Source organism: Phyllobates terribilis, unplaced genomic scaffold (genome assembly GCF_046119375.1).
Source record: "Phyllobates terribilis strain yellow unplaced genomic scaffold, ASM4611937v1 Scaffold_1213__1_contigs__length_355869, whole genome shotgun sequence".
In the NCBI taxonomy this organism is placed as follows: domain Eukaryota; kingdom Metazoa; phylum Chordata; class Amphibia; order Anura; family Dendrobatidae; genus Phyllobates; species Phyllobates terribilis.
This window is the reverse complement of record NW_027363973.1, coordinates 261,008-281,200: the sequence shown is the minus strand read 5'-3', so window position 1 is coordinate 281,200 and position 20,193 is coordinate 261,008. Positions and strand designations below refer to the sequence as shown.

The 20,193-nt window shown below is 45.6% G+C and overlaps 13 non-coding genes and 1 pseudogene across 13 annotated transcripts; all 14 read right to left on the bottom strand.

The window, feature by feature from the left end:
• Positions 1–2,355: 2,355 nt before the first annotated feature.
• Positions 2,356–2,546, bottom strand: LOC141243238 (U2 spliceosomal RNA). The gene has a single exon (XR_012307532.1). It is a non-coding gene; the product is annotated as a U2 spliceosomal RNA (small nuclear RNA).
• Positions 2,547–3,661: 1,115 nt separating this feature from the next.
• Positions 3,662–3,852, bottom strand: LOC141243237 (U2 spliceosomal RNA). The gene has a single exon (XR_012307531.1). It is a non-coding gene; the product is annotated as a U2 spliceosomal RNA (small nuclear RNA).
• A 1,115-nt stretch (positions 3,853–4,967) lies between these two features.
• LOC141243317 (U2 spliceosomal RNA) lies at positions 4,968–5,158 on the bottom strand. The gene has a single exon (XR_012307604.1). It is a non-coding gene; the product is annotated as a U2 spliceosomal RNA (small nuclear RNA).
• A 1,115-nt stretch (positions 5,159–6,273) lies between these two features.
• Positions 6,274–6,464, bottom strand: LOC141243236 (U2 spliceosomal RNA). Its single transcript, XR_012307530.1, has one exon. It is a non-coding gene; the product is annotated as a U2 spliceosomal RNA (small nuclear RNA).
• A 1,116-nt stretch (positions 6,465–7,580) lies between these two features.
• On the bottom strand, positions 7,581–7,771 carry LOC141243291 (U2 spliceosomal RNA). Its single transcript, XR_012307580.1, has one exon. It is a non-coding gene; the product is annotated as a U2 spliceosomal RNA (small nuclear RNA).
• Positions 7,772–8,886: 1,115 nt separating this feature from the next.
• On the bottom strand, positions 8,887–9,070 carry LOC141243332 (U2 spliceosomal RNA). Its single transcript, XR_012307617.1, has one exon. It is a non-coding gene; the product is annotated as a U2 spliceosomal RNA (small nuclear RNA).
• A 789-nt stretch (positions 9,071–9,859) lies between these two features.
• Positions 9,860–9,951, bottom strand: LOC141243355 (U2 spliceosomal RNA; annotated as a pseudogene).
• Positions 9,952–11,072: 1,121 nt separating this feature from the next.
• LOC141243235 (U2 spliceosomal RNA) lies at positions 11,073–11,263 on the bottom strand. Its single transcript, XR_012307529.1, has one exon. It is a non-coding gene; the product is annotated as a U2 spliceosomal RNA (small nuclear RNA).
• A 1,115-nt stretch (positions 11,264–12,378) lies between these two features.
• On the bottom strand, positions 12,379–12,569 carry LOC141243233 (U2 spliceosomal RNA). The gene has a single exon (XR_012307527.1). It is a non-coding gene; the product is annotated as a U2 spliceosomal RNA (small nuclear RNA).
• Positions 12,570–13,684: 1,115 nt separating this feature from the next.
• Positions 13,685–13,875, bottom strand: LOC141243294 (U2 spliceosomal RNA). Its single transcript, XR_012307583.1, has one exon. It is a non-coding gene; the product is annotated as a U2 spliceosomal RNA (small nuclear RNA).
• Positions 13,876–14,990: 1,115 nt separating this feature from the next.
• Positions 14,991–15,181, bottom strand: LOC141243231 (U2 spliceosomal RNA). Its single transcript, XR_012307526.1, has one exon. It is a non-coding gene; the product is annotated as a U2 spliceosomal RNA (small nuclear RNA).
• A 1,121-nt stretch (positions 15,182–16,302) lies between these two features.
• On the bottom strand, positions 16,303–16,493 carry LOC141243230 (U2 spliceosomal RNA). Its single transcript, XR_012307525.1, has one exon. It is a non-coding gene; the product is annotated as a U2 spliceosomal RNA (small nuclear RNA).
• Positions 16,494–17,608: 1,115 nt separating this feature from the next.
• Positions 17,609–17,799, bottom strand: LOC141243229 (U2 spliceosomal RNA). Its single transcript, XR_012307524.1, has one exon. It is a non-coding gene; the product is annotated as a U2 spliceosomal RNA (small nuclear RNA).
• A 1,115-nt stretch (positions 17,800–18,914) lies between these two features.
• Positions 18,915–19,105, bottom strand: LOC141243293 (U2 spliceosomal RNA). The gene has a single exon (XR_012307582.1). It is a non-coding gene; the product is annotated as a U2 spliceosomal RNA (small nuclear RNA).
• Between the last annotated feature and the right edge of the window lie 1,088 nt (positions 19,106–20,193).

Genomic DNA, 20,193 nt, shown 5'->3' with positions numbered 1-20,193 from the left:
TATCATCATCATCAAAAGACCTCCCAGAAGTAAAGTCTCCTTGGCCACCATCCCTGGCCACCTCTTCGTCTGTAGCACCCCAGGACAATGCAGGGGTTCGAGCTAGAGACACATCCATGTCACCCTCACCACATATTTCGGACTGATGAGGGAGGTCCACATCCAACTCGGAGATCTCCATACCTGGCCCAGCAGGGGCCGGAGGGTCCAACAGGTTCTGGGTCTCACCCACCAGATCTTCAACCTCAGGGGGCTCCGTCTCCTCATTGATCTCTACAGTAGTCACCTGTGGGGTAACAGCAGGGACAGTAGGCTTACCTTTGGTCACTTCGGAGAAGGACCTAGGCTTGACTTTAGCCTTACAATCCCGAATCACATGTCCTTCCTCCCCGCAGGCATCACATACCACCGGGTTGGAACAATCCTTCGCCAGATGACCGTACTTATTGCACTTTCTACAGTTTGGCAATTGCTTGCAGAAATCCTGGATATGCCCGAACATGTTGCATCTCCTGCAGAACAATGGCGCCTCGGGAAAAAACAGATATCCAGAGTCTCTTCCAATTGTAAAGTTCAGGGGAGGATAGTGAATACCTCCAGGACCATGAGGGTCTATCCCAAACCTCACAAAGTATTTATACTTCCCAGTCCACAGCCCTTCTCCATTTAAGATTTTATGGGAGAATTGCACAAAAATGCAGTGTCTTCTCAGGAATGCAGTGATATCATCCCGGGAGATAAAGGGGTTGTGCATGAATACTACCACTGGGATATCCCCCTTAGAGTAGAGTACAGTGAAGATAAGTCCATCCAGCTGAGGGTGCTCTGAAAGGACTTGAAGAGTTTTGAAAAGGTTTTGGCAAGCCGCCATAGAAGAAAGCACCAAGACGTACCTATGCTCCCTTCTGAACTCCTGCAAACAGATGATCTCCGACTTCTGGATCTTCAGGATTTCATAGAAAATGGCGTTGACCAGGTATGACAACGAGAAATGGTCCTTCTTCTCCTCAGAGACCTCGATACGGAAAGCATTCTTGACCCGGGGATCCCCGGTCCCAGCAAAGCGAAGCTTGACACCCATGGTCGCTTCAGGAATCGCCTTCTCGTTTCCTCCTCACTCTCCCCCTATAGCAGCATCCAGCTTAAGCCACCGAAGTGGCGATGCTGGAAGGCCGAGGGCTAGTACACAAGGAACCTCTTGTCCAAACACTAGGTCTGAGCCAAAAGGCCGAGAAGCGATAACCAGAATTGGTTTCAAACTACGGAGCCACCCAAGGATCCTAAAAAGTCCATTTGTGGAGATGAGCTCCTGGACTCCCGTTAAGAAGACATGTTGTCAACCTCTAGATCCCTTACATGCCTGCACTTTTCGGCTTGCTGCTGCTGCAATCCACGCGTTTTAGATCTGCATAACTCCACCTCTTTAAACACAGCACCTTCACCCCCTGCTGTTCCCACCCGCCTCAACACCGTTGGAAGGGAGGAGAACCAATTAAGGCGGGGGGTGGGGTGGAACGAGCAGCTGTCTACCCTTAGCAGGAGGGCTCCTGATTACATACCTCTCCTGCTGCTGCTGCTGCTGGCTGTCCAGCAGCAGACTGAAGGTGGCTGCTGCTGTGCACAGGTATATAAAGGCTCAGAGCCTATTATGACACGCGCAGCCAGCGTTCCATTGCCACATTCCATCTACTGCAGGCAGGATACCTGGCTGGCTGAATGTCGCTGAGAAGCTCACAGAGACCGCCATAAGCAACAGTTTAACAGAATGCCACACACTAATCAACCAAACTTTTTGGGTTGGGTTCTCTTTTATAGTCTGCAGGCATTAAATGAAAGAAGTCAGTTTTCCAGCAGAAGGAGACAACGTTTCAGAAAAGGCATTGTAGCAAACCAAAAAAGAAATTTTAAGCGCAGCAGAGTAACCAGCGCACATACCTGTTAGCTCAGGTGAGTTTAAAAGGCTGCTGTTGATAACAAGGGCATTTGCTAAATAGATGGTGTGTGTGCAACAATATACTGAAAGGTCAATTATATTGTGCAGCTTATCTCACCACCTGTAGTTATTTAGGTGAAAGCTCCAAAATGCTTGCCTAATATGTCTGTTTATCCAAAAGGAAGTAAAAAGGGAGAGCTAGAAAGATAGCATTGCATCACATTACATGGCAATGCAATGCACAGTTGCTGAAGTTGAACCAAAATGAGCTTGTAATCTGGCTTCTGCAACTTTGAACATGAAAAATCCAATGAGGAGAAGAAAAGCAGAGCCAAAGAGTCCATCCCAAAATCCGACAAACAAGCAAAATGAACAAAAAACATTGAATTCAATTCTTTCTGATTTTAGAAACTGCATTAAAGAAGGGGTGCACCGGTCCTGGAGATACTGCAATACCAGGTCAATGCGTGGAGTGGACAGAGCAAGCTCTTTTTCCATCTCCCTGTTCTAAAAATCCATTTAATATATGGTCCCCAGATAGGGGACGTATCAGATATTAAACTGATAAGAACAGATACTACACTTGATCTTAGCCAAAAGGCCGAGAAGCGATAACCAGAATTGGTTTCAAACTACGGAGCCACCCAAGGATCCTAAAAAGTCCATTTGTGGAGATGAGCTCCTGGACTCCCGTTAAGAAGACATGTTGTCAACCTCTAGATCCCTTACATGCCTGCACTTTTCGGCTTGCTGCTGCTGCAATCCACGCGTTTTAGATCTGCATAACTCCACCTCTTTAAACACAGCACCTTCACCCCCTGCTGTTCCCACCCGCCTCAACACCGTTGGAAGGGAGGAGAACCAATTAAGGCGGGGGGTGGGGTGGAACGAGCAGCTGTCTACCCTTAGCAGGAGGGCTCCTGATTACATACCTCTCCTGCTGCTGCTGCTGCTGGCTGTCCAGCAGCAGACTGAAGGTGGCTGCTGCTGTGCACAGGTATATAAAGGCTCAGAGCCTATTATGACACGCGCAGCCAGCGTTCCATTGCCACATTCCATCTACTGCAGGCAGGATACCTGGCTGGCTGAATGTCGCTGAGAAGCTCACAGAGACCGCCATAAGCAACAGTTTAACAGAATGCCACAGACTAATCAACCAAACTTTTTGGGTTGGGTTCTCTTTTATAGTCTGCAGGCATTAAATGAAAGAAGTCAGTGTTCCAGCAGAAGGAGACAACGTTTCAGAAAAGGCATTGTAGCAAACCAAAAAAGAAATTTTAAGCGCAGCAGAGTAACCAGCGCACATACCTGTTAGCTCAGGTGAGTTTAAAAGGCTGCTGTTGATAACAAGGGCATTTGCTAAATAGATGGTGTGTGTGCAACAATATACTGAAAGGTCAATTATATTGTGCAGCTTATCTCACCACCTGTAGTTATTTAGGTGAAAGCTCCAAAATGCTTGCCTAATATGTCTGTTTATCCAAAAGGAAGTAAAAAGGGAGAGCTAGAAAGATAGCATTGCATCACATTACATGGCAATGCAATGCACAGTTGCTGAAGTTGAACCAAAATGAGCTTGTAATCTGGCTTCTGCAACTTTGAACATGAAAAATCCAATGAGGAGAAGAAAAGCAGAGCCAAAGAGTCCATCCCAAAATCCGACAAACAAGCAAAATGAACAAAAAACATTGAATTCAATTCTTTCTGATTTTAGAAACTGCATTAAAGAAGGGGTGCACCGGTCCTGGAGATACTGCAATACCAGGTCAATGCGTGGAGTGGACAGAGCAAGCTCTTTTTCCATCTCCCTGTTCTAAAAATCCATTTAATATATGGTCCCCAGATAGGGGACGTATCAGATATTAAACTGATAAGAACAGATACTACACTTGATCTTAGCCAAAAGGCCGAGAAGCGATAACCAGAATTGGTTTCAAACTACGGAGCCACCCAAGGATCCTAAAAAGTCCATTTGTGGAGATGAGCTCCTGGACTCCCGTTAAGAAGACATGTTGTCAACCTCTAGATCCCTTACATGCCTGCACTTTTCGGCTTGCTGCTGCTGCAATCCACGCGTTTTAGATCTGCATAACTCCACCTCTTTAAACACAGCACCTTCACCCCCTGCTGTTCCCACCCGCCTCAACACCGTTGGAAGGGAGGAGAACCAATTAAGGCGGGGGGTGGGGTGGAACGAGCAGCTGTCTACCCTTAGCAGGAGGGCTCCTGATTACATACCTCTCCTGCTGCTGCTGCTGCTGGCTGTCCAGCAGCAGACTGAAGGTGGCTGCTGCTGTGCACAGGTATATAAAGGCTCAGAGCCTATTATGACACGCGCAGCCAGCGTTCCATTGCCACATTCCATCTACTGCAGGCAGGATACCTGGCTGGCTGAATGTCGCTGAGAAGTTTACAGAGACCGCCATAAGCAACAGTTTAACAGAATGCCACAGACTAATCAACCAAACTTTTTGGGTTGGGTTCTCTTTTATAGTCTGCAGGCATTAAATGAAAGAAGTCAGTGTTCCAGCAGAAGGAGACAACGTTTCAGAAAAGGCATTGTAGCAAACCAAAAAAGAAATTTTAAGCGCAGCAGAGTAACCAGCGCACATACCTGTTAGCTCAGGTGAGTTTAAAAGGCTGCTGTTGATAACAAGGGCATTTGCTAAATAGATGGTGTGTGTGCAACAATATACTGAAAGGTCAATTATATTGTGCAGCTTATCTCACCACCTGTAGTTATTTAGGTGAAAGCTCCAAAATGCTTGCCTAATATGTCTGTTTATCCAAAAGGAAGTAAAAAGGGAGAGCTAGAAAGATAGCATTGCATCACATTACATGGCAATGCAATGCACAGTTGCTGAAGTTGAACCAAAATGAGCTTGTAATCTGGCTTCTGCAACTTTGAACATGAAAAATCCAATGAGGAGAAGAAAAGCAGAGCCAAAGAGTCCATCCCAAAATCCGACAAACAAGCAAAATGAACAAAAAACATTGAATTCAATTCTTTCTGATTTTAGAAACTGCATTAAAGAAGGGGTGCACCGGTCCTGGAGATACTGCAATACCAGGTCAATGCGTGGAGTGGACAGAGCAAGCTCTTTTTCCATCTCCCTGTTCTAAAAATCCATTTAATATATGGTCCCCAGATAGGGGACGTATCAGATATTAAACTGATAAGAACAGATACTACACTTGATCTTAGCAAAAAGGCCGAGAAGCGATAACCAGAATTGGTTTCAAACTACGGAGCCACCCAAGGATCCTAAAAAGTCCATTTGTGGAGATGAGCTCCTGGACTCCCGTTAAGAAGACATGTTGTCAACCTCTAGATCCCTTACATGCCTGCACTTTTCGGCTTGCTGCTGCTGCAATCCACGCATTTTAGATCTGCATAACTCCACCTCTTTAAACACAGCACCTTCACCCCCTGCTGTTCCCACCCGCCTCAACACCGTTGGAAGGGAGGAGAACCAATTAAGGCGGGGGGTGGGGTGGAACGAGCAGCTGTCTACCCTTAGCAGGAGGGCTCCTGATTACATACCTCTCCTGCTGCTGCTGCTGCTGGCTGTCCAGCAGCAGACTGAAGGTGGCTGCTGCTGTGCACAGGTATATAAAGGCTCAGAGCCTATTATGACACGCGCAGCCAGCGTTCCATTGCCACATTCCATCTACTGCAGGCAGGATACCTGGCTGGCTGAATGTCGCTGAGAAGCTCACAGAGACCGCCATAAGCAACAGTTTAACAGAATGCCACAGACTAATCAACCAAACTTTTTGGGTTGGGTTCTCTTTTATAGTCTGCAGGCATTAAATGAAAGAAGTCAGTGTTCCAGCAGAAGGAGACAACGTTTCAGAAAAGGCATTGTAGCAAACCAAAAAAGAAATTTTAAGCGCAGCAGAGTAACCAGCGCACATACCTGTTAGCTCAGGTGAGTTTAAAAGGCTGCTGTTGATAACAAGGGCATTTGCTAAATAGATGGTGTGTGTGCAACAATATACTGAAAGGTCAATTATATTGTGCAGCTTATCTCACCACCTGTAGTTATTTAGGTGAAAGCTCCAAAATGCTTGCCTAATATGTCTGTTTATCCAAAAGGAAGTAAAAAGGGAGAGCTAGAAAGATAGCATTGCATCACATTACATGGCAATGCAATGCACAGTTGCTGAAGTTGAACCAAAATGAGCTTGTAATCTGGCTTCTGCAACTTTGAACATGAAAAATCCAATGAGGAGAAGAAAAGCAGAGCCAAAGAGTCCATCCCAAAATCCGACAAACAAGCAAAATGAACAAAAAACATTGAATTCAATTCTTTCTGATTTTAGAAACTGCATTAAAGAAGGGGTGCACCGGTCCTGGAGATACTGCAATACCAGGTCAATGCGTGGAGTGGACAGAGCAAGCTCTTTTTCCATCTCCCTGTTCTAAAAATCCATTTAATATATGGTCCCCAGATAGGGGACGTATCAGATATTAAACTGATAAGAACAGATACTACACTTGATCTTAGCCAAAAGGCCGAGAAGCGATAACCAGAATTGGTTTCAAACTACGGAGCCACCCAAGGATCCTAAAAAGTCCATTTGTGGAGATGAGCTCCTGGACTCCCGTTAAGAAGACATGTTGTCAACCTCTAGATCCCTTACATGCCTGCACTTTTCGGCTTGCTGCTGCTGCAATCCACGCGTTTTAGATCTGCATAACTCCACCTCTTTAAACACAGCACCTTCACCCCCTGCTGTTCCCACCCGCCTCAACACCGTTGGAAGGGAGGAGAACCAATTAAGGCGGGGGGTGGGGTGGAACGAGCAGCTGTCTACCCTTAGCAGGAGGGCTCCTGATTACATACCTCTCCTGCTGCTGCTGCTGCTGGCTGTCCAGCAGCAGACTGAAGGTGGCTGCTACTGTGCACAGGTATATAAAGGCTCAGAGCCTATTATGACACGCGCAGCCAGCGTTCCATTGCCACATTCCATCTACTGCAGGCAGGATACCTGGCTGGCTGAATGTCGCTGAGAAGCTCACAGAGACCGCCATAAGCAACAGTTTAACAGAATGCCACAGACTAATCAACCAAACCTTTTTGGGTTGGGTTCTCTTTTATAGTCTGCAGGCATTAAATGAAAGAAGTCAGTGTTCCAGCAGAAGGAGACAACGTTTCAGAAAAGGCATTGTAGCAAACCAAAAAAGAAATTTTAAGCGCAGCAGAGTAACCAGCGCACATACCTGTTAGCTCAGGTGAGTTTAAAAGGCTGCTGTTGATAACAAGGGCATTTGCTAAATAGATGGTGTGTGTGCAACAATATACTGAAAGGTCAATTATATTGTGCAGCTTATCTCACCACCTGTAGTTATTTAGGTGAAAGCTCCAAAATGCTTGCCTTATATGTCTGTTTATCCAAAAGGAAGTAAAAAGGGAGAGCTAGAAAGATAGCATTGCATCACATTACATGGCAATGCAATGCACAGTTGCTGAAATTGAACCAAAATGAGCTTGTAATCTGGCTTCTGCAACTTTGAACATGAAAAATCCAATGAGGAGAAGAAAAGCAAAGCCAAAGAGTCCATCCCAAAATCCGACAAACAAGCAAAATGAACAAAAAACATTGAATTCAATTCTTTCTGATTTTAGAAACTGCATTAAAGAAGGGGTGCACCGGTCCTGGGGATACTGCAATACCAGGTCAATGCGTGGAGTGGACAGAGCAAGCTCTTTTTCCATCTCCCTGTTCTAAAAATCCATTTAATATATGGTCCCCAGATAGGGGACGTATCAGATATTAAACTGATAAGAACAGATACTACACTTGATCTTAGCCAAAAGGCCGAGAAGCGATAACCAGAATTGGTTTCAAACTACGGAGCCACCCAAGGATCCTGAAAAGTCCATTTGTGGAGATGAGCTCCTGGACTCCCGTTAAGAAGACATGTTGTCAACCTCTAGATCCCTTACATGCCTGCACTTTTCGGCTTGCTGCTGCTGCAATCCACGCGTTTTAGATCTGCATAACTCCACCTCTTTAAACACAGCACCTTCACCCCCTGCTGTTCCCACCCGCCTCAACACCGTTGGAAGGGAGGAGAACCAATTAAGGCGGGGGGTGGGGTGGAACGAGCAGCTGTCTACCCTTAGCAGGAGGGCTCCTGATTACATACCTCTCCTGCTGCTGCTGCTGCTGGCTGTCCAGCAGCAGACTGAAGGTGGCTGCTGCTGTGCACAGGTATATAAAGGCTCAGAGCCTATTATGACACGCGCAGCCAGCGTTCCATTGCCACATTCCATCTACTGCAGGCAGGATACCTGGCTTGCTGAATGTCGCTGAGAAGCTCACAGAGACCGCCATAAGCAACAGTTTAACAGAATGCCACAGACTAATCAACCAAACTTTTTGGGTTGGGTTCTCTTTTATAGTCTACAGGCATTAAATGAAAGAAGTCAGTGTTCCAGCAGAAGGAGACAACGTTTCAGAAAAGGCATTGTAGCAAGCCAAAAAAGAAATTTTAAGCGCAGCAGAGTAACCAGCACACATACCTGTTAGCTCAGGTGAGTTTAAAAGGCTGCTGTTGATAACAAGGGCATTTGCTAAATAGATGGTGTGTGTGCAACAATATACTGAAAGGTCAATTATATTGTGCAGCTTATCTCACCACCTGTAGTTATTTAGGTGAAAGCTCCAAAATGCTTGCCTAATATGTCTGTTTATCCAAAAGGAAGTAAAAAGGGAGAGCTAGAAAGATAGCATTGCATCACATTACATGGCAATGCAATGCACAGTTGATGAAGTTGAACCAAAATGAGCTTGTAATCTGGCTTCTGCAACTTTGAACATGAAAAATCCAATGAGGAGAAGAAAAGCAAAGCCAAAGAGTCCATCCCAAAATCCGACAAACAAGCAAAATGAACAAAAAACATTGAATTCAATTCTTTCTGATTTTAGAAACTGCATTAAAGAACGGGTGCACCGGTCCTGGAGATACTGCAATACCAGGTCAATGCGTGGAGTGGACAGAGCAAGCTCTTTTTCCATCTCCCTGTTCTAAAAATCCATTTAATATATGGTCCCCAGATAGGGGACGTATCAGATATTAAACTGATAAGAACAGATTTTTTTTTTTTATCGAAAGCCCGAATTCGTGTACAAAACCCGAGTGCGCTTAAAAAAGTGACAAGTGCCACAAAAAAAGTGCACTAGGATGCTGGTCTTCTTGAAACCCTCTCCAAAAGGAGAAGGGTCCCCCAAACCATTCCCCGTCCCTCCGAGCCAAAAGGCCACAGCGAGGAACAGGGACAAAAAGCCACCTCCAGCCGAAGCCAGAGGCGACCCAATCTTACCCCCAGCACCTGCCCGAGTTCTCACCCGAGCAAGGCACTGGGAGCCAAAGACTGTGCTCCCCTCCCAGAAGAGGGGAGCCAACAACGCTCTCCTCCCGAAAGAGGAGAGCCAGGGGGGTTCAGGGGGGAGCGGAACCTGATGGCCACACACTCCCCCCCTAGACCTGCCAAGAGAGGAACCCGTAAGGGAACCGCATCCCGACAAAATCCTAGTAGGACGTGACACACGTGAATAAGTGGACACACAGTGACAAAGAAATTAAATAAATAGTGAAGGTTTCACAGTATAATACTGCCCGGACCTTCGACCGGGAATTGAAAAATTCCCCATCCTAAGGCCAGAAGGCCCGGAATAAGGGTGTGTGCGAAGAAAGAAAATTTGAAGTGCTTGTGCAAATGTGCCATAAACTCAAGTGGGGTTCCCAATCCCAGTGAGTTAAGGCACCCCAGGGTCACCACTCCTGGGGCACTTCACACTTCGGGCTTTCGATCTTCCCCGGCCCAATGGCGTCGATCCTGGGGGGCCATGCTTTCCACCAGATGACGATATTAGCCACCTGGCGTACTAACAAGCGCCTAAACCCCAGTGTGCATAATGTATCAATCTACTAGGGCGGCCAACATCCAAAACCGCCTTTTCGAAAGATACTACACTTGATCTTAGCCAAAAGGCCGAGAAGCGATAACCAGAATTGGTTTCAAACTACGGAGCCACCCAAGGATCCTGAAAAGTCCATTTGTGGAGATGAGCTCCTGGACTCCCGTTAAGAAGACATGTTGTCAACCTCTAGATCCCTTACATGCCTGCACTTTTCGGCTTGCTGCTGCTGCAATCCACGCGTTTTAGATCTGCATAACTCCACCTCTTTAAACACAGCACCTTCACCCCCTGCTGTTCCCACCCGCCTCAACACCGTTGGAAGGGAGGAGAACCAATTAAGGCGGGGGGTGGGGTGGAACGAGCAGCTGTTTACCCTTAGCAGGAGGGCTCCTGATTACATACCTCTCCTGCTGCTGCTGCTGCTGCTGCTGGCTGTCCAGCAGCAGACTGAAGGTGGCTGCTGCTGTGCACAGGTATATAAAGGCTCAGAGCCTATTATGACACGCGCAGCCAGCGTTCCATTGCCACATTCCATCTACTGCAGGCAGGATACCTGGCTGGCTGAATGTCGCTGAGAAGCTCACAGAGACCGCCATAAGCAACAGTTTAACAGAATGCCACAGACTAATCAACCAAACTTTTTGGGATGGGTTCTCTTTTATAGTCTGCAGGCATTAAATGAAAGAAGTCAGTGTTCCAGCAGAAGGAGACAACGTTTCAGAAAAGGCATTGTAGCAAACCAAAAAATAAATTTTAAGCGCAGCAGAGTAACCAGCGCACATACCTGTTAGCTCAGGTGAGTTTAAAAGGCTGCTGTTGATAACAAGGGCATTTGCTAAATAGATGGTGTGTGTGCAACAATATACTGAAAGGTCAATTATATTGTGCAGCTTATCTCACCACCTGTAGTTATTTAGGTGAAAGCTCCAAAATGCTTGCCTAATATGTCTGTTTATCCAAAAGGAAGTAAAAAGGGAGAGCTAGAAAGATAGCATTGCATCACATTACATGGCAATGCAATGCACAGTTGCTGAAGTTGAACCAAAATGAGCTTGTAATCTGGCTTCTGCAACTTTGAACATGAAAAATCCAATGAGGAGAAGAAAAGCAAAGCCAAAGAGTCCATCCCAAAATCCGACAAACAAGCAAAATGAACAAAAAACATTGAATTCAATTCTTTCTGATTTTAGAAACTGCATTAAAGAAGGGGTGCACCGGTCCTGGAGATACTGCAATACCAGGTCAATGCGTGGAGTGGACAGAGCAAGCTCTTTTTCCATCTCCCTGTTCTAAAAATCCATTTAATATATGGTCCCCAGATAGGGGACGTATCAGATATTAAACTGATAAGAACAGATACTACACTTGATCTTAGCCAAAAGGCCGAGAAGCGATAACCAGAATTGGTTTGAAACTACGGAGCCACCCAAGGATCCTGAAAAGTCCATTTGTGGAGATGAGCTCCTGGACTCCCGTTAAGAAGACATGTTGTCAACCTCTAGATCCCTTACATGCCTGCACTTTTCGGCTTGCTGCTGCTGCAATCCACGCGTTTTAGATCTGCATAACTCCACCTCTTTAAACACAGCACCTTCACCCCCTGCTGTTCCCACCCGCCTCAACACCGTTGGAAGGGAGGAGAACCAATTAAGGCGGGGGGTGGGGTGGAACGAGCAGCTGTCTACCCTTAGCAGGAGGGCTCCTGATTACATACCTCTCCTGCTGCTGCTGCTGCTGGCTGTCCAGCAGCAGACTGAAGGTGGCTGCTGCTGTGCACAGGTATATAAAGGCTCAGAGCCTATTATGACACGCGCAGCCAGCGTTCCATTGCCACATTCCATCTACTGCAGGCAGGATACCTGGCTGGCTGAATGTCGCTGAGAAGCTCACAGAGACCGCCATAAGCAACAGTTTAACAGAATGCCACAGACTAATCAACCAAACTTTTTGGGTTGGGTTCTCTTTTATAGTCTGCAGGCATTAAATGAAAGAAGTCAGTGTTCCAGCAGAAGGAGACAACGTTTCAGAAAAGGCATTGTAGCAAACCAAAAAAGAAATTTTAAGCGCAGCAGAGTAACCAGCGCACATACCTGTTAGCTCAGGTGAGTTTAAAAGGCTGCTGTTGATAACAAGGGCATTTGCTAAATAGATGGTGTGTGTGCAACAATATACTGAAAGGTCAATTATATTGTGCAGCTTATCTCACCACCTGTAGTTATTTAGGTGAAAGCTCCAAAATGCTTGCCTAATATGTCTGTTTATCCAAAAGGAAGTAAAAAGGGAGAGCTAGAAAGATAGCATTGCATCACATTACATGGCAATGCAATGCACAGTTGCTGAAGTTGAACCAAAATGAGCTTGTAATCTGGCTTCTGCAACTTTGACCATGAAAAATCCAATGAGGAGAAGAAAAGCAAAGCCAAAGAGTCCATCCCAAAATCCGACAAACAAGCAAAATGAACAAAAAACATTGAATTCAATTCTTTCTGATTTTAGAAACTGCATTAAAGAAGGGGTGCACCGGTCCTGGAGATACTGCAATACCAGGTCAATGCGTGGAGTGGACAGAGCAAGCTCTTTTTCCATCTCCCTGTTCTAAAAATCCATTTAATATATGGTCCCCAGATAGGGGACGTATCAGATATTAAACTGATAAGAACAGATACTACACTTGATCTTAGCCAAAAGGCCGAGAAGCGATAACCAGAATTGGTTTCAAACTACGGAGCCACCCAAGGATCCTGAAAAGTCCATTTGTGGAGATGAGCTCCTGGACTCCCGTTAAGAAGACATGTTGTCAACCTCTAGATCCCTTACATGCCTGCACTTTTCGGCTTGCTGCTGCTGCAATCCACGCGTTTTAGATCTGCATAACTCCACCTCTTTAAACACAGCACCTTCACCCCCTGCTGTTCCCACCCGCCTCAACACCGTTGGAAGGGAGGAGAACCAATTAAGGCGGGGGGTGGGGTGGAACGAGCAGCTGTCTACCCTTAGCAGGAGGGCTCCTGATTACATACCTCTCCTGCTGCTGCTGCTGCTGGCTGTCCAGCAGCAGACTGAAGGTGGCTGCTGCTGTGCACAGGTATATAAAGGCTCAGAGCCTATTATGACACGCGCAGCCAGCGTTCCATTGCCACATTCCATCTACTGCAGGCAGGATACCTGGCTGGCTGAATGTCGCTGAGAAGCTCACAGAGACCGCCATAAGCAACAGTTTAACAGAATGCCACAGACTAATCAACCAAACTTTTTGGGTTGGGTTCTCTTTTATAGTCTGCAGGCATTAAATGAAAGAAGTCAGTGTTCCAGCAGAAGGAGACAACGTTTCAGAAAAGGCATTGTAGCAAACCAAAAAAGAAATTTTAAGCGCAGCAGAGTAACCAGCGCACATACCTGTTAGCTCAGGTGAGTTTAAAAGGCTGCTGTTGATAACAAGGGCATTTGCTAAATAGATGGTGTGTGTGCAACAATATACTGAAAGGTCAATTATATTGTGCAGCTTATCTCACCACCTGTAGTTATTTAGGTGAAAGCTCCAAAATGCTTGCCTAATATGTCTGTTTATCCAAAAGGAAGTAAAAAGGGAGAGCTAGAAAGATAGCATTGCATCACATTACATGGCAATGCAATGCACAGTTGCTGAAGTTGAACCAAAATGAGCTTGTAATCTGGCTTCTGCAACTTTGAACATGAAAAATCCAATGAGGAGAAGAAAAGCAAAGCCAAAGAGTCCATCCCAAAATCCGACAAACAAGCAAAATGAACAAAAAACATTGAAATAAATTCTTTCTGATTTTAGAAACTGCATTAAAGAAGGGGTGCACCGGTCCTGGAGATACTGCAATACCAGGTCAATGCGTGGAGTGGACAGAGCAAGCTCTTTTTCCATCTCCCTGTTCTAGAAATCCATTTAATATATGGTCCCCAGATAGGGGACGTATCAGATATTAAACTGATAAGAACAGATACTACACTTGATCTTAGCCAAAAGGCCGAGAAGCGATAACCAGAATTGGTTTGAAACTACGGAGCCACCCAAGGATCCTGAAAAGTCCATTTGTGGAGATGAGCTCCTGGACTCCCGTTAAGAAGACATGTTGTCAACCTCTAGATCCCTTGCATGCCTGCACTTTTCGGCTTGCTGCTGCTGCAATCCACGCGTTTTAGATCTGCATAACTCCACCTCTTTAAACACAGCACCTTCACCCCCTGCTGTTCCCACCCGCCTCAACACCGTTGGAAGGGAGGAGAACCAATTAAGGCGGGGGGTGGGGTGGAACGAGCAGCTGTCTACCCTTAGCAGGAGGGCTCCTGATTACATACCTCTCCTGCTGCTGCTGCTGCTGGCTGTCCAGCAGCAGACTGAATGTGGCTGCTGCTGTGCACAGGTATATAAAGGCTCAGAGCCTATTATGACACGCGCAGCCAGCGTTCCATTGCCACATTCCATCTACTGCAGGCAGGATACCTGGCTGGCTGAATGTCGCTGAGAAGCTCACAGAGACCGCCATAAGCAACAGTTTAACAGAATGCCACAGACTAATCAACCAAACTTTTTGGGTTGGGTTCTCTTTTATAGTCTGCAGGCATTAAATGAAAGAAGTCAGTGTTCCAGCAGAAGGAGACAACGTTTCAGAAAAGGCATTGTAGCAAACCAAAAAAGAAATTTTAAGCGCAGCAGAGTAACCAGCGCACATACCTGTTAGCTCAGGTGAGTTTAAAAGGCTGCTGTTGATAGCAAGGGCATTTGCTAAATAGATGGTGTGTGTGCAACAATATACTGAAAGGTCAATTATATTGTGCAGCTTATCTCACCACCTGTAGTTATTTAGGTGAAAGCTCCAAAATGCTTGCCTAATATGTCTGTTTATCCAAAAGGAAGTAAAAAGGGAGAGCTAGAAAGATAGCATTGCATCACATTACATGGCAATGCAATGCACAGTTGCTGAAGTTGAACCAAAATGAGCTTGTAATCTGGCTACTGCAACTTTGAACATGAAAAATCCAATGAGGAGAAGAAAAGCAAAGCCAAAGAGTCCATCCCAAAATCCGACAAACAAGCAAAATGAACAAAAAACATTGAATTCAATTCTTTCTGATTTTAGAAACTGCATTAAAGAAGGGGTGCACCGGTCCTGGAGATACTGCAATACCAGGTCAATGCGTGGAGTGGACAGAGCAAGCTCTTTTTCCATCTCCCTGTTCTAAAAATCCATTTAATATATGGTCCCCAGATAGGGGACGTATCAGATATTAAACTGATAAGAACAGATACTACACTTGATCTTAGCCAAAAGGCCGAGAAGCGATAACCAGAATTGGTTTCAAACTACGGAGCCACCCAAGGATCCTGAAAAGTCCATTTGTGGAGATGAGCTCCTGGACTCCCGTTAAGAAGACATGTTGTCAACCTCTAGATCCCTTACATGCCTGCACTTTTCGGCTTGCTGCTGCTGCAATCCACGCGTTTTAGATCTGCATAACTCCACCTCTTTAAACACAGCACCTTCACCCCCTGCTGTTCCCACCCGCCTCAACACCGTTGGAAGGGAGGAGAACCAATTAAGGCGGGGGGTGGGGTGGAACGAGCAGCTGTTTACCCTTAGCAGGAGGGCTCCTGATTACATACCTCTCCTGCTGCTGCTGCTGCTGCTGCTGGCTGTCCAGCAGCAGACTGAAGGTGGCTGCTGCTGTGCACAGGTATATAAAGGCTCAGAGCCTATTATGACACGCGCAGCCAGCGTTCCATTGCCACATTCCATCTACTGCAGGCAGGATACCTGGCTGGCTGAATGTCGCTGAGAAGCTCACAGAGACCGCCATAAGCAACAGTTTAACAGAATGCCACAGACTAATCAACCAAACTTTTTGGGATGGGTTCTCTTTTATAGTCTGCAGGCATTAAATGAAAGAAGTCAGTGTTCCAGCAGAAGGAGACAACGTTTCAGAAAAGGCATTGTAGCAAACCAAAAAATAAATTTTAAGCGCAGCAGAGTAACCAGCGCACATACCTGTTAGCTCAGGTGAGTTTAAAAGGCTGCTGTTGATAACAAGGGCATTTGCTAAATAGATGGTGTGTGTGCAACAATATACTGAAAGGTCAATTATATTGTGCAGCTTATCTCACCACCTGTAGTTATTTAGGTGAAAGCTCCAAAATGCTTGCCTAATATGTCTGTTTATCCAAAAGGAAGTAAAAAGGGAGAGCTAGAAAGATAGCATTGCATCACATTACATGGCAATGCAATGCACAGTTGCTGAAGTTGAACCAAAATGAGCTTGTAATCTGGCTTCTGCAACTTTGAACATGAAAAATCCAATGAGGAGAAGAAAAGCAAAGCCAAAGAGTCCATCCCAAAATCCGACAAACAAGCAAAATGAACAAAAAACATTGAATTCAATTCTTTCTGATTTTAGAAACTGCATTAAAGAAGGGGTGCACCGGTCCTGGAGATACTGCAATACCAGGTCAATGCGTGGAGTGGACAGAGCAAGCTCTTTTTCCATCTCCCTGTTCTAAAAATCCATTTAATATATGGTCCCCAGATAGGGGACGTATCAGATATTAAACTGATAAGAACAGATACTACACTTGATCTTAGCCAAAAGGCCGAGAAGCGATAACCAGAATTGGTTTGAAACTACGGAGCCACCCAAGGATCCTGAAAAGTCCATTTGTGGAGATGAGCTCCTGGACTCCCGTTAAGAAGACATGTTGTCAACCTCTAGATCCCTTACATGCCTGCACTTTTCGGCTTGCTGCTGCTGCAATCCACGCGTTTTAGATCTGCATAACTCCACCTCTTTAAACACAGCACCTTCACCCCCTGCTGTTCCCACCCGCCTCAACACCGTTGGAAGGGAGGAGAACCAATTAAGGCGGGGGGTGGGGTGGAACGAGCAGCTGTCTACCCTTAGCAGGAGGGCTCCTGATTACATACCTCTCCTGCTGCTGCTGCTGCTGGCTGTCCAGCAGCAGACTGAAGGTGGCTGCTGCTGTGCACAGGTATATAAAGGCTCAGAGCCTATTATGACACGCGCAGCCAGCGTTCCATTGCCACATTCCATCTACTGCAGGCAGGATACCTGGCTGGCTGAATGTCGCTGAGAAGCTCACAGAGACCGCCATAAGCAACAGTTTAACAGAATGCCACAGACTAATCAACCAAACTTTTTGGGTTGGGTTCTCTTTTATAGTCTGCAGGCATTAAATGAAAGAAGTCAGTGTTCCAGCAGAAGGAGACAACGTTTCAGAAAAGGCATTGTAGCAAACCAAAAAAGAAATTTTAAGCGCAGCAGAGTAACCAGCGCACATACCTGTTAGCTCAGGTGAGTTTAAAAGGCTGCTGTTGATAACAAGGGCATTTGCTAAATAGATGGTGTGTGTGCAACAATATACTGAAAGGTCAATTATATTGTGCAGCTTATCTCACCACCTGTAGTTATTTAGGTGAAAGCTCCAAAATGCTTGCCTAATATGTCTGTTTATCCAAAAGGAAGTAAAAAGGGAGAGCTAGAAAGATAGCATTGCATCACATTACATGGCAATGCAATGCACAGTTGCTGAAGTTGAACCAAAATGAGCTTGTAATCTGGCTTCTGCAACTTTGACCATGAAAAATCCAATGAGGAGAAGAAAAGCAAAGCCAAAGAGTCCATCCCAAAATCCGACAAACAAGCAAAATGAACAAAAAACATTGAATTCAATTCTTTCTGATTTTAGAAACTGCATTAAAGAAGGGGTGCACCGGTCCTGGAGATACTGCAATACCAGGTCAATGCGTGGAGTGGACAGAGCAAGCTCTTTTTCCATCTCCCTGTTCTAAAAATCCATTTAATATATGGTCCCCAGATAGGGGACGTATCAGATATTAAACTGATAAGAACAGATACTACACTTGATCTTAGCCAAAAGGCCGAGAAGCGATAACCAGAATTGGTTTCAAACTACGGAGCCACCCAAGGATCCTGAAAAGTCCATTTGTGGAGATGAGCTCCTGGACTCCCGTTAAGAAGACATGTTGTCAACCTCTAGATCCCTTACATGCCTGCACTTTTCGGCTTGCTGCTGCTGCAATCCACGCGTTTTAGATCTGCATAACTCCACCTCTTTAAACACAGCACCTTCACCCCCTGCTGTTCCCACCCGCCTCAACACCGTTGGAAGGGAGGAGAACCAATTAAGGCGGGGGGTGGGGTGGAACGAGCAGCTGTCTACCCTTAGCAGGAGGGCTCCTGATTACATACCTCTCCTGCTGCTGCTGCTGCTGGCTGTCCAGCAGCAGACTGAAGGTGGCTGCTGCTGTGCACAGGTATATAAAGGCTCAGAGCCTATTATGACACGCGCAGCCAGCGTTCCATTGCCACATTCCATCTACTGCAGGCAGGATACCTGGCTGGCTGAATGTCGCTGAGAAGCTCACAGAGACCGCCATAAGCAACAGTTTAACAGAATGCCACAGACTAATCAACCAAACTTTTTGGGTTGGGTTCTCTTTTATAGTCTGCAGGCATTAAATGAAAGAAGTCAGTGTTCCAGCAGAAGGAGACAACGTTTCAGAAAAGGCATTGTAGCAAACCAAAAAAGAAATTTTAAGCGCAGCAGAGTAACCAGCGCACATACCTGTTAGCTCAGGTGAGTTTAAAAGGCTGCTGTTGATAACAAGGGCATTTGCTAAATAGATGGTGTGTGTGCAACAATATACTGAAAGGTCAATTATATTGTGCAGCTTATCTCACCACCTGTAGTTATTTAGGTGAAAGCTCCAAAATGCTTGCCTAATATGTCTGTTTATCCAAAAGGAAGTAAAAAGGGAGAGCTAGAAAGATAGCATTGCATCACATTACATGGCAATGCAATGCACAGTTGCTGAAGTTGAACCAAAATGAGCTTGTAATCTGGCTTCTGCAACTTTGAACATGAAAAATCCAATGAGGAGAAGAAAAGCAAAGCCAAAGAGTCCATCCCAAAATCCGACAAACAAGCAAAATGAACAAAAAACATTGAAATAAATTCTTTCTGATTTTAGAAACTGCATTAAAGAAGGGGTGCACCGGTCCTGGAGATACTGCAATACCAGGTCAATGCGTGGAGTGGACAGAGCAAGCTCTTTTTCCATCTCCCTGTTCTAGAAATCCATTTAATATATGGTCCCCAGATAGGGGACGTATCAGATATTAAACTGATAAGAACAGATACTACACTTGATCTTAGCCAAAAGGCCGAGAAGCGATAACCAGAATTGGTTTGAAACTACGGAGCCACCCAAGGATCCTGAAAAGTCCATTTGTGAAGATGAGCTCCTGGACTCCCGTTAAGAAGACATGTTGTCAACCTCTAGATCCCTTGCATGCCTGCACGTTTCGGCTTGCTGCTGCTGCAATCCACGCGTTTTAGATCTGCATAACTCCACCTCTTTAAACACAGCACCTTCACCCCCTGCTGTTCCCACCCGCCTCAACACCGTTGGAAGGGAGGAGAACCAATTAAGGCGGGGGGTGGGGTGGAACGAGCAGCTGTCTACCCTTAGCAGGAGGGCTCCTGATTACATACCTCTCCTGCTGCTGCTGCTGCTGGCTGTCCAGCAGCAGACTGAATGTGGCTGCTGCTGTGCACAGGTATATAAAGGCTCAGAGCCTATTATGACACGCGCAGCCAGCGTTCCATTGCCACATTCCATCTACTGCAGGCAGGATACCTGGCTGGCTGAATGTCGCTGAGAAGCTCACAGAGACCGCCATAAGCAACAGTTTAACAGAATGCCACAGACTAATCAACCAAACTTTTTGGGTTGGGTTCTCTTTTATAGTCTGCAGGCATTAAATGAAAGAAGTCAGTGTTCCAGCAGAAGGAGACAACGTTTCAGAAAAGGCATTGTAGCAAACCAAAAAAGAAATTTTAAGCGCAGCAGAGTAACCAGCGCACATACCTGTTAGCTCAGGTGAGTTTAAAAGGCTGCTGTTGATAACAAGGGCATTTGCTAAATAGATGGTGTGTGTGCAACAATATACTGAAAGGTCAATTATATTGTGCAGCTTATCTCACCACCTGTAGTTATTTAGGTGAAAGCTCCAAAATGCTTGCCTAATATGTCTGTTTATCCAAAAGGAAGTAAAAAGGGAGAGCTAGAAAGATAGCATTGCATCACATTACATGGCAATGCAATGCACAGTTGCTGAAGTTGAACCAAAATGAGCTTGTAATCTGGCTTCTGCAACTTTGAACATGAAAAATCCAATGAGGAGAAGAAAAGCAAAGCCAAAGAGTCCATCCCAAAATCCGACAAACAAGCAAAATGAACAAAAAACATTGAAATAAATTC